Source organism: Hyla sarda, chromosome 8 (assembly GCF_029499605.1).
Source record: "Hyla sarda isolate aHylSar1 chromosome 8, aHylSar1.hap1, whole genome shotgun sequence".
Lineage (NCBI taxonomy): Eukaryota > Metazoa > Chordata > Amphibia > Anura > Hylidae > Hyla > Hyla sarda.
In genome coordinates, this window is record NC_079196.1 from 14,440,480 (window position 1) to 14,458,263 (window position 17,784).

Below are 17,784 nucleotides of genomic sequence, written 5' to 3' on the forward strand. Positions count from 1 at the left end.
ATATTACACAGGGAGCCTCAGCACTGCATGTGTTGTATTACACAGGGAGCCTCAGCACTGCATGTGTTATATTACACGGGGAGCCTCAGTACTGCATGTGTTATATTACACGGGGAGCCTCAGCACTGCATGTGTTATATTACACGGGGAGCCTCAGTACTGCATGTGTTATATTACATGGGGAGCCTCAGCACTGCATGTGTTATATTACACGGGGAGCCTCAGTACTGCATGTGTTATATTACACGGGGAGCCTCAGAACTGCATGTGTTATATTACATGGGGAGCCTCAGCACTGCATGTGTTATATTACACAGGGAGCCTCAGCACTGCATGTGTTATACTACACGGGGAGCCTCAGCACTGCATGTGTTATATTACATGGGGAGCCGCAGCACTGCATGTGTTATATTACACGGGGAGCCTCAGCACTGTATGTGTTATACTACACGGGGAGCCTCAGCACTGCATGTGTTATATTACACGGGGAGCCTCAGCACTGCATGTAGTATATTACACAGGGAGCCTCAGCACTGCATGTGTTATATTACACAGGGAGCCTCAGCACTGCATGTGTTATATTACACAGGGAGCATCAGCACTGCATGTGTTATATTACACAGGGAGCCGCAGCACTGCATGTGTTATATTAAATGGGGAGCCTCAGCACTGCATGTGTTATATTACACGGGGAGCCTCAGCACTGCATGTGTTATATTACACGGGGAGCCTCAGCACTGCATGTGTTATATTACACGGGGAGCCTCAGCACTGCATGTAGTATATTACACAGGGAGCCTCAGCACTGCATGTGTTATATTACACAGGGAGCCTCAGCACTGCATGTGTTATATTACACAGGGAGCATCAGCACTGCATGTGTTATATTACACGGGGAGCCTCAGCACTGCATGTGTTATATTACACAGGGAGCCTCAGCACTGCATGTGTTATATTACACAGGGAGCCTCAGCACTGTATGTGTTATATTACACGGGAGCCTCAGCACTGCATGTGTTATATTACATGGGGAGCCTCAGCACTGCATGTGTTATATTACACAGGGAGCCTCAGCACTGCATGTGTTATATTACATGGGGAGCCTCAGCACTGCATGTGTTAAATTACACGGGGAGCCTCAGCACTGCATGTATTATATTACACAGGGAGCCTCAGCACTGTATGTGTTATATTACACGGGGAGCCTCAGCACTGCATGTGTTATATTACACAGGGAGCCTCAGCACTGCATGTGTTATATTACACAGGGAGCCTCAGCACTGTATGTGTTATATTACACGGGAGCCTCAGCACTGCATGTGTTATATTACACGGGGAGCCTCAGCACTGCATGTGTTATATTACACAGGGAGCCTCAGCACTGCATGTGTTATATTACATGGGGAGCCTCAGCACTGCATGTGTTAAATTACACGGGGAGCCTCAGCACTGCATGTGTTATATTACACAGGGAGCCTCAGCACTGTATGTGTTATATTACACGGGGAGCCTCAGCACTGCATGTGTTATATTACACGGGGAGCCGCAGCACTGCATGTGTCATATTACACGGGAAGCCTCAGCGCTGCATGTGTTACATTACACGGGAGCCTCAGCACTGCATGTGTTATATTACACGGGAGCCTCAGCACTGCATGTGTTATATGACAAGGGAGCCTCAGCACTGCATGTGTTATATGACACGGGAGCCTCAGCACTGCATGTGTGATATTACACGGGGAGCCTCAGCACTGCAGGTGTTATATTACACAAGAGCCTCAGCACTGCATGTGTTATATGACACGGGAGCCTCAGCACTGCATGTGTTATATGACACGGGAGCCTCAGCACTGCATGTGTGATATTACACGGGGAGCCTCAGCACTGCATGTTTTATATTACACAGGGAGCCTCAGCGCTGCATGTGTTATATTACACGGGGAGCCTCAGCACTGCATGTGTTATATTACACGGGGAGCCTCAGCACTGCATGTGTTATATTACACGGGGAGCCTCAGCACTGCATGTAGTATATTACACAGGGAGCCTCAGCACTGCATGTGTTATATTACACAGGGAGCCTCAGCACTGCATGTGTTATATTACACAGGGAGCATCAGCACTGCATGTGTTATATTACACGGGGAGCCTCAGCACTGCATGTGTTATATTACACAGGGAGCCTCAGCACTGCATGTGTTATATTACACAGGGAGCCTCAGCACTGTATGTGTTATATTACACGGGAGCCTCAGCACTGCATGTGTTATATTACATGGGGAGCCTCAGCACTGCATGTGTTATATTACACAGGGAGCCTCAGCACTGCATGTGTTATATTACATGGGGAGCCTCAGCACTGCATGTGTTAAATTACACGGGGAGCCTCAGCACTGCATGTATTATATTACACAGGGAGCCTCAGCACTGTATGTGTTATATTACACGGGGAGCCTCAGCACTGCATGTGTTATATTACACAGGGAGCCTCAGCACTGCATGTGTTATATTACACAGGGAGCCTCAGCACTGTATGTGTTATATTACACGGGAGCCTCAGCACTGCATGTGTTATATTACACGGGGAGCCTCAGAACTGCATGTGTTATATTACACAGGGAGCCTCAGCACTGCATGTGTTATATTACATGGGGAGCCTCAGCACTGCATGTGTTAAATTACACGGGGAGCCTCAGCACTGCATGTGTTATATTACACAGGGAGCCTCAGCACTGTATGTGTTATATTACACGGGGAGCCTCAGCACTGCATGTGTTATATTACACGGGGAGCCGCAGCACTGCATGTGTCATATTACACGGGAAGCCTCAGCGCTGCATGTGTTACATTACAAGGGAGCCTCAGCACTGCATGTGTTATATTACACGGGAGCCTCAGCACTGCATGTGTTATATGACAAGGGAGCCTCAGCACTGCATGTGTTATATGACACGGGAGCCTCAGCACTGCATGTGTGATATTACACGGGGAGCCTCAGCACTGCAGGTGTTATATTACACAAGAGCCTCAGCACTGCATGTGTTATATGACACGGGAGCCTCAGCACTGCATGTGTTATATGACACGGGAGCCTCAGCACTGCATGTGTGATATTACACGGGGAGCCTCAGCACTGCATGTTTTATATTACACAGGGAGCCTCAGCGCTGCATGTGTTATATTACACGGGGAGCCTCAGCACTGCATGTGTTATATTACACGGGGAGCCTCAGCAATGCATGTATTATATTACACAGGGAGCCTCAGCACTGCATGTGTTATATTACACAGGGAGCCTCAGCACTGCATGTGTGATATTACACAGGGAGCCTCGGCACTGCATGTGTTATATTACACAGGGAGCCTCAGCACTGCATGTGTTATATTACACGGGAGCCTCAGCACTGTATGTGTTATATTACACGGGGAGCCTCAGCACTGTATGTGTTATATTACACGGGGAGCCTCAGCACTGTATGTGTTATATTACACGGGGAGCCTCAGCACTGCATGTGTTATATTACACAGGGAGCCTCAGCACTGCATGTGTTATATTACACGGGGAGCCTCAGCACTGTATGTGTTATATTACACGGGGAGCCTCAGCACTGCATGTGTTATATTACACGGGAGCCGCAGCACTGCATGTGTTATATTACACAGGGAGCCTCAGCACTGTATGTGTTATATTACACGTGGAGCCTCAGCACTGCATGTGTTATATTAAAAGGGGAGCCTCAGCACTGCATGTGTTATATTACACGGGGAGCCTCAGCACTGCATGTGTTATATTACACGGGGAGCCTCAGCACTGCATGTGTTATATTACACGGGGAGCCTCAGCACTGCATGTATTATATTACACGGGGAGCCTCAGCACTGCATGTGTTATATTACACAGGGAGCCTCAGCACTGCATGTGTTATATTACACAGGGAGCCTCAGCACTGCATGTGTTATATTACACGGGGAGCCTCAGCACTGCATGTGTTATATTACACGGGGAGCCTCAGCACTGCATGTGTTATATTACACAGGGAGCCTCAGCACTGCATGTGTTATATTACACAGGGAGCCTCAGCACTGCATTTGTTATATTACACGGGGAGCCTCAGCACTGCATGTGTTATATTACACAGGGAGCCTCAGCACTGTATGTGTTATATTACACGGGGAGCCTCAGCACTGTATGTGTTATATTACATGGGGAGCCTCAGCACTGTATGTGTTATATTACACGGGGAGCCTCAGCACTGCATGTGTTATATTACACGGGGAGCCTCAGCAATGCATGTGTTATATTACACGGGGAGCCTCAGCACTGCATGTGTTATATTACATGGGGAGCCTCAGCACTGTATGTGTTATATTACACGGGGAGCCTCAGCACTGCATGTGTTATATTACAGAGGGAGCCTCAGCACTGCATGTGTTATATTACACAGGGAGCCTCAGCACTGTATGTGTTATATTACACGGGAGCCTCAGCACTGCATGTGTTATATTACACGGGGAGCCCCAGCACTGCATGTGTTATATTACACAGGGAGCCTCAGCACTGCATGTGTTATATTACACAGGGAGCCTCAGCACTGCATGTGTTAAATTACGCGGGGAGCCTCAGCACTGCATGTGTTATATTACACAGGGAGCCTCAGCACTGTGTGTGTTATATTACACGAGGAGCCTCAGCACTGCATGTGTTATATTACACGGGGAGCCTCAGCACTGTATCTGTTATATTACACGGGGAGCCTCAGCACTGCATGTGTTATATTACACGGGAGCCGCAGTACTGCATGTGTTATATTACACAGGGAGCCTCAGCACTGTATGTGTTATATTACACGGGGAGCCTCAGCACTGCATGTGTTATATTACACAGGGAGCCTCAGCACTGCATGTGTTAAATTACGCGGGGAGCCTCAGCACTGCATGTGTTATATTACACAGGGAGCCTCAGCACTGTATGTGTTATATTACACGAGGAGCCTCAGCACTGCATGTGTTATATTACACTGGGAGCCGCAGCACTGCATGTGTCATATTACACGGGGAGCCTCAGCGCTGCATGTGTTACATTACACGGGAGCCTCAGCACTGCATGTGTTATATTACACGGGAGCCCCAGCACTGCATGTGTTATATTACACGGGAGCCTCAGCACTGCATGTGTTATATGACACGGGAGCCTCAGCACTGCATGTGTTATATGACACGGGAGCCTCAGCACTGCATGTTTGATATTACACGGGGAGCCTCAGCACTGCAGGTGTTATATTACATGGGAGCCTCAGCACTGCATGTGTTATATGACACGGGAGCCTCAGCACTGCATGTGTGATATTACACGGGGAGCCTCAGCACTGCATGTGTTATATTACACGGGAGCCTCAGCACTGCATGTGTTATATTACACAGGGAGCCTCAGCACTGCATGTGTTATATTACACTGGGAGCCTCAGCACTGCATGTGTTATATTACACGGGGAGCCTCAGCACTGCATGTATTATATTACACAGGGAGCCTCAGCACTGCATGTGTTATATTACACAGGGAGCCTCAGCACTGCATGTGTGATATTACACAGGGAGCCTCAGCACTGCATGTGTTATATTACACAGGGTGCCTCAGCACTGCATGTGTTATATTACACAGGGAGCCTCAGCACTGTATGTGTTATATTACACGGGGAGCCTCAGCACTGTATGTGTTATATTACACGGGGAGCCTCAGCACTGTATGTGTTATATTACACGGGGAGCCTCAGCACTGCATGTGTTATATTACACAGGGAGCCTCAGCACTGCATGTGTTATATTACACAGGGAGCCTCAGCACTGTATGTGTTATATTACACGGGGAGCCTCAGCACTGCATGTGTTATATTACACGGGAGCCGCAGCACTGCATGTGTTATATTACACAGGGAGCCTCAGCACTGTATGTGTTATATTACACGGGGAGCCTCAGCACTGCATGTGTTATATTACACAGGGAGCCTCAGCACTGCATGTGTTATATTACACAGGGAGCCTCAGCACTGCATGTGTTATATTACATGGGGAGCCTCAGCACTGCATGTGTTAAATTACACGGGGAGCCTCAGCACTGCATGTGTTATATTACACAGGGAGCCTCAGCACTGTATGTGTTATATTACACGGGGAGCCTCAGCACTGCATGTGTTATATTACACTGGGAGCCGCAGCACTGCATGTGTCATATTACACGGGGAGCCTCAACGCTGCATGTGTTACATTACACGGGAGCCTCAGCACTGCAAGTGTTATATTACACAGGGAACCTCAGCACTGCATGTGTTATATTACACGGGAGCCTCAGCACTGCATGTGTTATATTACACAGGGAGCCTCAACACTGCATGTGTTATATTACACAGGGAGCCTCAGCACTGCATGTGTTATATTACACAGAGAACCGCAGCACTGCATGTGTTATATTACACGGGGAGCCTCAGCACTGCATGTGTTATATTACACGGGGAGCCGCAGCACTGCATGTGTTATATTACACGGGGAGCCTCAGCCCTGCATGTGTGATATTACACGGGGAGCCTCAGCACTGCATGTGTTATATTACACAGGGAGCCTCAGCACTGCATGTGTTATATTACACGGGGAGCCTCAGCACTGCATGTGTGATATTACACGGGGAGCCTCAGCACTGCATGTGTTATATTACACGGGGAGCCTCAGCACTGCATGTGTTATATTACACGGGGAGCCTCAGCACTGCATGTGTTATATTACACGGGGAGCCTCAGCACTGCATGTGTTATGTTACACGGGAGCCTCAGCACTGCATGTGTTATATTACATGGGGAGCCTCAGCACTGCATGTGTTATATTACACAGGGAGCCTCAGCACTGCATGTGTTATGTTACACAGGAGCCTCAGCACTGCATGTGTTATATAACAGGGGGAGCCGCAGCACTGCATGTGTTATATTACACGGGGAGCCTCAGCACTGCATGTGTTATATTACACGGGGAGCCGCAGCACTGCATGTGTTATATTACACAGGGAGCCTCAGCACTGCATGTGTTATATTACACGGGGAGCCTCAGCACTGCATGTGTTATATTACACGGGGAGCCGCAGCACTGCATGTGTTATATTACACGGGGAGCCTCAGCACTGCATGTGTTATATTACATGGGGAGCCTCAGCACTGCATGTGTTATATTACACAGGGAGGCTCAGCACTGCATGTGTTATATTACACAGGGAGCCTCAGCACTGCATGTGTTATATTACACAGGGAGCCTCAGCACTGCATGTGTTATATTACACGGGAGCCTCAGCACTGCAAGTGTTATATTACACAGGGAACCTCAGCACTGCATGTGTTATATTACACGGGAGCCTCAGCACTGCATGTGTTATATTACACGGGGAGCCTCAGCACTGCATGTGTTATATTACATGGGGAGCCTCAGCACTGCATGTGTTATATTACACAGGGAGGCTCAGCACTGCATGTGTTATATTACACAGGGAGCCTCAGCACTGCATGTGTTATATTACATGGGGAGCCTCAGCACTGCATGTGTTATATTACACAGGGAGGCTCAGCACTGCATGTGTTATATTACACAGGGAGCCTCAGCACTGCATGTGTTATATTACACAGGGAGCCTCAGCACTGCATGTGTTATATTACACGGGAGCCTCAGCACTGCATGTGTTATATTACACAGGGAACCTCAGCACTGCATGTGTTATATTACACGGGAGCCTCAGCACTGCATGTGTTATATTACACGGGGAGCCTCAGCACTGCATGTGTTATATTACATGGGGAGCCTCAGCACTGCATGTGTTATATTACACAGGGAGGCTCAGCACTGCATGTGTTATATTACACAGGGAGCCTCAGCACTGCATGTGTTATATATCACACGGAGCCGCAGCACTGCATGTGTTATATTACACAGGGAGCCTCAGCACTGCATGTGTTATATTACATGGGGAGCCTCAGCACTGCATGTGTTATATTACACAGGGAGCCTCAGCACTGCATGTGTTATATTACACAGGGAGCCTCAGCACTGCATGTGTTATATTACACGGGGAGCCTCAGCATTGCATGTGTTATATTACACGGGGAGCCTCAGCACTGCAAGTGTTATATTACACAGGGAACCTCAGCACTGCATGTGTTATATTACACGGGAGCCTCAGCACTGCATGTGTTATATTACACAGGGAGCCTCAACACTGCATGTGTGATATTACACGGGGAGCCGGAGCACTGCATGTGTTATATTACACGGGAGCCTCAGCACTGCATGTGTTATATTACACAGGGAGCCTCAGCACTGTATGTGTTATATTACACGGGGAGCCTCAGCACTGCATGTGTTATATTACATGGGGAGCCTCAGCACTGCATGTGTTATATTACACAGGGAGCCTCAGCACTGCATGTGTCATATTACACAGGGAACCGCAGCACTGCATGTGTTATATTACACAGAGAACCGCAGCACTGCATGTGTTATATTACACGGGGAGCCTCAGCACTGCATGTGTTATATTACACGGGGAGCCGCAGCACTGCATGTGTTATATTACACGGGGAGCCTCAGCACTGCATGTGTTATATTACATGGGGAGCCTCAGCACTGCATGTGTTATATTACACAGGGAGCCTCAGCACTGCATGTGTTATATTACACGGGGAGCCTCAGCACTGCATGTGTTATATTACACAGGGAGCCTCAGCACTGCATGTGTTATATTACACGGGAGCCTCAGCACTGCATGTGTTATATTACACGGGGAGCCTCAGCACTGCATGTGTTATATTACATGGGGAGCCTCAGCACTGCATGTGTTATATTACACAGGGAGGCTCAGCACTGCATGTGTTATATTACACAGGGAGCCTCAGCACTGCATGTGTTATATTACATGGGGAGCCTCAGCACTGCATGTGTTATATTACACAGGGAGGCTCAGCACTGCATGTGTTATATTACACAGGGAGCCTCAGCACTGCATGTGTTATATTACACAGGGAGCCTCAGCACTGCATGTGTTATATTACACGGGAGCCTCAGCACTGCATGTGTTATATTACACAGGGAACCTCAGCACTGCATGTGTTATATTACACGGGAGCCTCAGCACTGCATGTGTTATATTACACGGGGAGCCTCAGCACTGCATGTGTTATATTACATGGGGAGCCTCAGCACTGCATGTGTTATATTACACAGGGAGGCTCAGCACTGCATGTGTTATATTACACAGGGAGCCTCAGCACTGCATGTGTTATATATCACACGGAGCCGCAGCACTGCATGTGTTATATTACACAGGGAGCCTCAGCACTGCATGTGTTATATTACATGGGGAGCCTCAGCACTGCATGTGTTATATTACACAGGGAGCCTCAGCACTGCATGTGTTATATTACACAGGGAGCCTCAGCACTGCATGTGTTATATTACACGGGGAGCCTCAGCATTGCATGTGTTATATTACACGGGGAGCCTCAGCACTGCAAGTGTTATATTACACAGGGAACCTCAGCACTGCATGTGTTATATTACACGGGAGCCTCAGCACTGCATGTGTTATATTACACAGGGAGCCTCAACACTGCATGTGTGATATTACACGGGGAGCCGGAGCACTGCATGTGTTATATTACACGGGAGCCTCAGCACTGCATGTGTTATATTACACAGGGAGCCTCAGCACTGTATGTGTTATATTACACGGGGAGCCTCAGCACTGCATGTGTTATATTACATGGGGAGCCTCAGCACTGCATGTGTTATATTACACAGGGAGCCTCAGCACTGCATGTGTCATATTACACAGGGAACCGCAGCACTGCATGTGTTATATTACACAGAGAACCGCAGCACTGCATGTGTTATATTACACGGGGAGCCTCAGCACTGCATGTGTTATATTACACGGGGAGCCGCAGCACTGCATGTGTTATATTACACGGGGAGCCTCAGCACTGCATGTGTTATGTTACATGGGGAGCCTCAGCACTGCATGTGTTATATTACACAGGGAGCCTCAGCACTGCATGTGTTATATTACACGGGGAGCCTCAGCACTGCATGTGTTATATTACACAGGGAGCCTCAGCACTGCATGTGTTATATTACACGGGAGCCTCAGCTCTGCAAGTGTTATATTACACAGGGAACCTCAGCACTGCATGTGTTATATTACACGGGAGCCTCAGCACTGCATGTGTTATATTAAACAGGGAGCCTCAACACTGCATGTGTTATATTACACAGGGAGCCTCAGCACTGCATGTGTTATATTACACAGGGAGCCTCAGCACTGCATGTGTTATATTACACGGGGAGCCTCAGCACTGCATGTGTTATATTACACGGGGAGCCTCAGCACTGCATGTGTTATATTACACAGGGAGCCTCAGCACTGCATGTGTTATATTACACGGGGAGCCTCAGCACTGCATGTGTGATATTACACGGGGAGCCTCAGCACTGCATGTGTTATATTACACGGGGAGCCTTAGCACTGCATGTGTTATATTACACGGGGAGCCTCAGCACTGCATGTGTTATATTACACGGGAGCCGCAGCACTGCATGTGTTATATTACACAGGGAGCCGCAACACTTCATGTGTAATACTACACAGGGAGCCTCAGCACTGCATGTGTTATATTACCCGGGGAGCCTCAGCACTGCATGTGTTATATTACATGGGAGCCTCAGCACTGCATGTGTTATATTACACAGGGAACCGCAGCACTGCATGTGTTATATTACACAGGTAACCGCAGCACTGCATGTGTTATATTACATGGGGAGCCTCAACACTGCATGTGTTATATTACACAGGGAGCCTCAGCACTGCATGTGTTATATTACACAGGGAGCCTCAGCACTGCATGTGTTATATTACACGGGGAGCCTCAGCATTGCATGTGTTATATTACACGGGGAGCCTCAGCACTGCATGTGTTATATTACACAGGGAGCCTCAGCACTGCATGTGTTAAATTACACGGGAGCCTCAGCACTGCATGTGTGATATTACACGGGGAGCCTCAGCACTGCATGTGGTATATTACACGGGGAGCCTTAGCACTGCATGTGTTATATTACACGGGGAGCCTCAGCACTGCATGTGTTATATTACACGGGAGCCGCAGCACTGCATGTGTTATATTACACAGGGAGCCGCAACACTGCATGTGTAATACTACACAGGGAGCCTCAGCACTGCATGTGTTATATTACCCGGGGAGCCTCAGCACTGCATGTGTTATATTACATTGGAGCCTCAGCACTGCATGTGTTATATTACACAGGGAACCGCAGCACTGCATGTGTTATATTACACAGGTAACCGCAGCACTGCATGTGTTATATTACACGGGGAGCCTCAGCACTGCATGTGTTATATTACACGGGGAGCCGCAGCACTGCATGTGATATATTACACGGGGAGCCTCAGCACTGCATGTGTTATATTACATGGGGAGCCTCAGCACTGCATGTGTTATATTACACGGGAGCCTCAGCACTGCATGTGTTATATTACACGGGGAGCCTCAGCACTGCATGTGTTATATTACACAGGGAGCCTCAGCACTGCATGTGTTATATTACACGGGAGCCTCAGCACTGCATGTGTTATATTACACGGGGAGCCTCAGCACTGCATGTGTTATATTACACAGGGAGCCTCAGCACTGCATGTGCTATATTACACGGGGAGCCTCAGCACTGCATGTGCTATATTACACGGGGAGCCTCAGCACTGCATGTGTTATAGTACACAGGGAGCCTTTGCACTGCATGTGTTATATTACACAGGGAGCCTCAGCACTGCATGTGTTATATTACACAGGGAGGCTCAGCACTGCATGTGTTATATTACACAGGGAGCCTCAGCACTGCATGTGTTATATTACACAGGGAGCCTCAGCACTGCATGTGTTATATTACACGGGAGCCTCAGCACTGCATGTGTTATATTACACAGGGAACCTCAGCACTGCATGTGTTATATTACACAGGGAGCCTTAGCACTGCATGTGTTATATTACACGGGAGCCTCAGCGCTGCATGTGTTATATTACACGGGGAGCCTCAACACTGCATGTGTTATATTACACGGGGAGCCTCAACACTTCATGTGTTATATTACACAGGGAGCCTCAGCACTGCATGTGTTATATTACACAGGGAGACTCAGCACGGCATGTGTTATACTACACGGAGTGCCTCAGCACTGCATGTGTTATACTACACAGGGAGCCTCAGCACTGCATGTGTTATATTACACGGAAGCCGCAGCACTGCATATGTTATATTACACAGGGAGCCGCAGCACTGCATGTGTTATACTACACAGGGAGCCTCAGCACTGCATGTGTTATATTACCCGGGGAGCCTCAGCACTGCATGTGTTATACTACATGGGAGCCTCAGCACTGCATGTGTTATACTACACAGGGAGCCTCAGTACTGCATGTGTTATATTACATGGGAGCCGCAGCACTGCATGTGTTATATTACACAGGGAGCCGCAACACTACATGTGTTATACTACACAGGGAGCCTCAGCACTGCATGTGTTATATTACCCTAGGAGCCTCAGCACTGCATGTGTTATACTACATGGGGAGCCTCAGCACTGCATGTGTTATATTACATGGGAGCCTCAGCACTGCATGTGCTATACTACACGGGGAGCCTCAGCACTGCATGTGTTATATTACACAGGGAGCCTCAGCACTGCATGTGTTATACTACACAGGGAGCCTCAGCACTGCATGTGTTATACTACACGGGGAGCCTCAGCACTGCATGTGTTATACTACACGGGGAGCCTCAGCACTGCATGTGTTATACTACACAGGGAGCCTCAGCACTGCATGTGTTATATTACACAGGGAGCCGCAGCACTGCATGTAATATATTACACACGGGGAACCGCAGCACTGCATGTGTTATATTACACGGGGAGCCTCAGCACTGTATGTGTTATATTACACGGGGAGCCTCAGCACTGCATGTGTTATATTACACGGGAGCCTCAGCACTGCATGTGTTATATTACACGTGGAGCCGCAGCACTGCATGTGTTATATTACACGGGAGCCTCAGCACTGCATGTGTTATACTACACAGGGAGCCTCAGCACTGCATGTGTTATACTACACAGGGAGCCTCAGCAATGCATGTGTTATACTACACAGGGAGCCTCAGCACTGCATGTGTTATATTACACGGGGAGCCGCAGCACTGCATGTGTTATATTACACAGGAGCCTCAGCACTGCATGTGTTATATTACACGGGGAGCCGCAGCACTGCATGTGTTATATTACACAGGAGCCTCAGCACTGCATGTGTTATATTACACAGGAGCCTCAGCACTGCATGTGTTATATTATATGGAGGCTGTGTGTCGTCCATGTATGATATTACATGGGAATGCCTATACTATATGTGATATATGGGACTGTCTGTAGTTCACGTGTGATATTACATGGGAATGCCTATACTATATGTGATATATGGGGACTGTCTGTATTATATGTGATATATGGGGACTGTCTGTAGTCCATGTGTGATATTACATGTGACTGTCTGTATTATATGTGATATATGGGGACTGTATGTAGTCAATGTGTGATATTACATGGGAATGTCTGTATTAAATGTGAAATATGGGGACTGTCTGTATTAAATGTTATATATGGGGACTGTCTGTATTATATTTGATATATGGGGACTGTTTGTATTATATGTGATATATGGGGACTGTCTGTAGTTCATGTGTGATATAACATGGGACTGTCTGTATTATATGTGGTATATGGGGACTGACTGTATTATATGTGGTATATGGGGACTGTCTGTATTATATGTGATATATGAGGACTGTCTGTAGTCCATGTATGATATTACATGGGACTGTCTGTATTATATGTGATATATGGTGACTGTTTGTAGTCCATGTGTGATATTACATGGCACTGTCTGTATTATATGTGATATATGGGGACTGTCTGTAGTTCATGTGTGATATTACATGGGACTCTCTGTATTATATGTGATATATGGGGACTTTCTGTATTATATGTGATATATGGGACTGTTTGTAGTTCATTTGTGATATAACATGGGACTGTCTGTATTATATGTGATATATGGGCTGTCTGTAGTTCATGTGTGATATTACATGGGACTGTCTGTATTATATGTGATATATGGGGACTGTCTGTAGTCCATGTGTGATATTACATGGGACTGTCTGTAGTCCATGTATGATATTACATGGGACTGTCTGTATTATAGTGATATATGTGGACTGTCTGCCTTATATGTGATATATGGGGACTGTCTGCATTATATGTGATATATGGGGACTGTCTGTATTATATATGATATATGGGGACTGTCTGTATTATATGTGGTATATGGGGACTGTCCGTATTATATGTGATATATGGGGACTGTCTGTAGTCCATGTGTGATATTACATGGGACTGTCTGTATTATATGTGGTATATGGGGACTGTCCGTATTATATGTGATATATGGGGACTGTCTGTAGTCCATGTGTGATATTACATGGGACTGTCTGTATTATATGTGTTATATGGGGACTGTCTGTAGTCCATGTGTGATATTACATGGCATTGTCTGTATTATATGTGATATATGGGGACTGTCTGTAGTCCATGTGTGATATTACATGGAACTGTCTGTATTATATGTGGTATATGGGGACTGTCTGTAGTCCATGTGTGATATTACATGGGACTGTCTGTATTATATGTGATATATGGGGACTGTAGTCCATGTGTGATATTACATGGGACTGTCTGTATTATATGTGATATATGGGGACTGTCTGTAGTCCATGTGTGATATTACATGGGACTGTCTGTATTATATGTGATATGACCAGGGGGCTGTATTATATTTTTCACACAGTTATGTTGTTCGTTCTCTCTTTAGTGTCGCAGCATACAGGAGTCGCCCTTCATGCTCCTCACGGTGCCATCTGTTTGTTCCCTCCTGGTCCCAGACATGACACCAGCCGCGCCGTATAATTGCGTTAGGTTCCCCTCTGGTTACGTGTTAGGGAACGATCAGTTTTGTGTTTCCAGAACGTCCATCACTCGGTCAGTGTCAGCGTTTGATCTAGGACATAAATTCCGTGTATTAGAAGGAATGTTATCCGTAGCGGCCCGAGCTGTCCCTCAGAGATGACACTTGAGGCCCACTGTGGCCTGTACAGCGTTACACGCCTCATATTTCTGAGAATTGCTAATGAGCCTCACGCTGACCGCAGCCTCGTACCATAAACCCCCGTGTCATCTCACAGCGCGCCCTTAAATCCAGCACAACATAAATCGCTTGTTGGTGTCAGGGATGAGCGCAGGTAACAGGCAGATAAATCACATTCTACCACCATGCCAGGAACCTTGTAAAATTAATCTGGGCGCTGGCCCCATGACACATGGGATTTCTGTCACCGCTGCGCTTGCAAATGCATAATGTGTTCCCAGAAGAGATGGTTGAGTGAAGTGTTCACAGACAACATGTAATTCCTTATCACAGCACTTGTATGGACTTTCCACTTTCTCCAACACAAGAATTACCCAGAAAATTGTTCAAAAATCAAGATTATTGGCAATGAAAACACCCTAAAACGTGGTTTGACAAACCAGGGTGCCTCCAGCTGTTGCTAAACTACTACTCCCAGCATGCCCAGGCCAACAGGGTGCCCTAAACAGCACATACGGACCAACAAGGGTGCCTCCAGCTGTTACAAAACTACAACTTCCAGCATTCCCAGGCCAACCAGGGTGCCCTGACCAGCATACCTGGACCAACCAGGGTGCCCTGACCAGCATACCCGGACCAACCAGGGTGCCCTGACCAGCATACCCGGACCAACCAGGGTGCCCTGACCAGCATACCCGGACCAACCAGGGTGCCCTGACCAGCATACCCGGACCATCCAGGGTGCCCTGACCAGCATACCCAGACCAACCAGGGTGCCCTAACCAGCATACCCGGACCAACCAGGGTGCCTCCAGCTGTTGCATAACTACAACTTCCAGCATGTTTAGGCCAATCAAGGTGCCCTGACCAGCATACCCGGAGCAACCAGGGTGCCTCCAGTTGTTGCATAACTACAGCTTCCAGCATGCTTAGGCCAATTAGAGTGCCCTGACCAGCATACTCGGACCAACCAGGGTGCCTCCAGCTGTTGCAAAACTACTACTCCCAGAATGCCCGGACAGCCTTTGGCTGCTAAAGAAAAGACCCCCCATTGGGATTCGGGTGGGTGATTATAAAGATACTCCTCCATAGTGATGTGAATTGATGTGGGATTGTTAGTCAACCCCGGATTCAGCTCTAAATGTGGAGTCATAGAGGCCTCTGGAAAACTTAGAATTTGGGTGGATACTTCGGGTCTCAATGGTCTCACCCAATAGTGAACAGCTTTTAATTGGCCCATAATACGTAATGTATTTGCACCTTCCATATAGGGGACACTCCCAATAGCGGATGCAGACACACTCAATAGGGGGGAAAAACACTCCCAATAGGGGACAAAATGCTCCCAATAAGGGACAAAACACTCCCAATAGAGGACAAAACACTCCCAATAGGAGACAAAACACTCCCAATAGGGGACAAAACACTCCCAATATGGGACAAAACACTCCCAATAGAGGACAATACACTCCCAATAGGGGACAGAACACTCTCAATAGAGGACAAAACACTCCCAATAGAGGACAAAACACTCCCAATAGGGGACAAAACACTCCCAATAGAGGACAAAACACTCCCAATAGAGGACAAAACACTCCCAATAGAGGACAAAACACTCCCAATAGGGGACAAAACACTCCCAATAGGGGACAAAACACTCCCAATAGAGGACAAAACACTCCCAATAGAGGACAAAACACTCCCAATAGAGGACAAAACACTCCCAATAGGGGACAAAACACTCCCAATAGGGGACAAAACACTCCCAATAGGGGACAAAACGCTCCCAATAGGAGACAAAACGCTCCCAATAGGGGACAAAACACTCCCAATAGGGGACAAAACACTCCCAATAGGGGGACAACAGACTCCCAATAGAGGACAAAACACTCCCAATAGGGGACAAAACACTCCCAATAGGGGGACAACAGACTCCCAATAGAGGACAAAACACTCCCAATAGGGGACAATACACTCCCAATAGAGGACAAAACACTCCCAATAGGAGACAAAACACTCCCAATAGGGGACAAAACACTCCCAATAGAGGACAAAACACTCCCAATAGAGGACAAAACACTCCCAATAGGGGGACAACAGACTCCCAATAGAGGACAAAACACTCCCAATAGGGGGACAACAGACTCCCAATAGAGGACAAAACACTCCCAATAGAGGACAAAACACACCCAATAGGAGACAAAACACTCCCAATAGGGGACAAAACACTCCCAATATGGGACAAAACACTCCCAATAGAGGACAATACACTCCCAATAGGGGACAGAACACTCTCAATAGAGGACAAAACACTCCCAATAGAGGACAAAACACTCCCAATAGGGGACAAAACACTCCCAATAGAGGACAAAACACTCCCAATAGAGGACAAAACACTCCCAATAGAGGACAAAACACTCCCAATAGGGGACAAAACACTCCCAATAGGGGACAAAACACTCCCAATAGAGGACAAAACACTCCCAATAGAGGACAA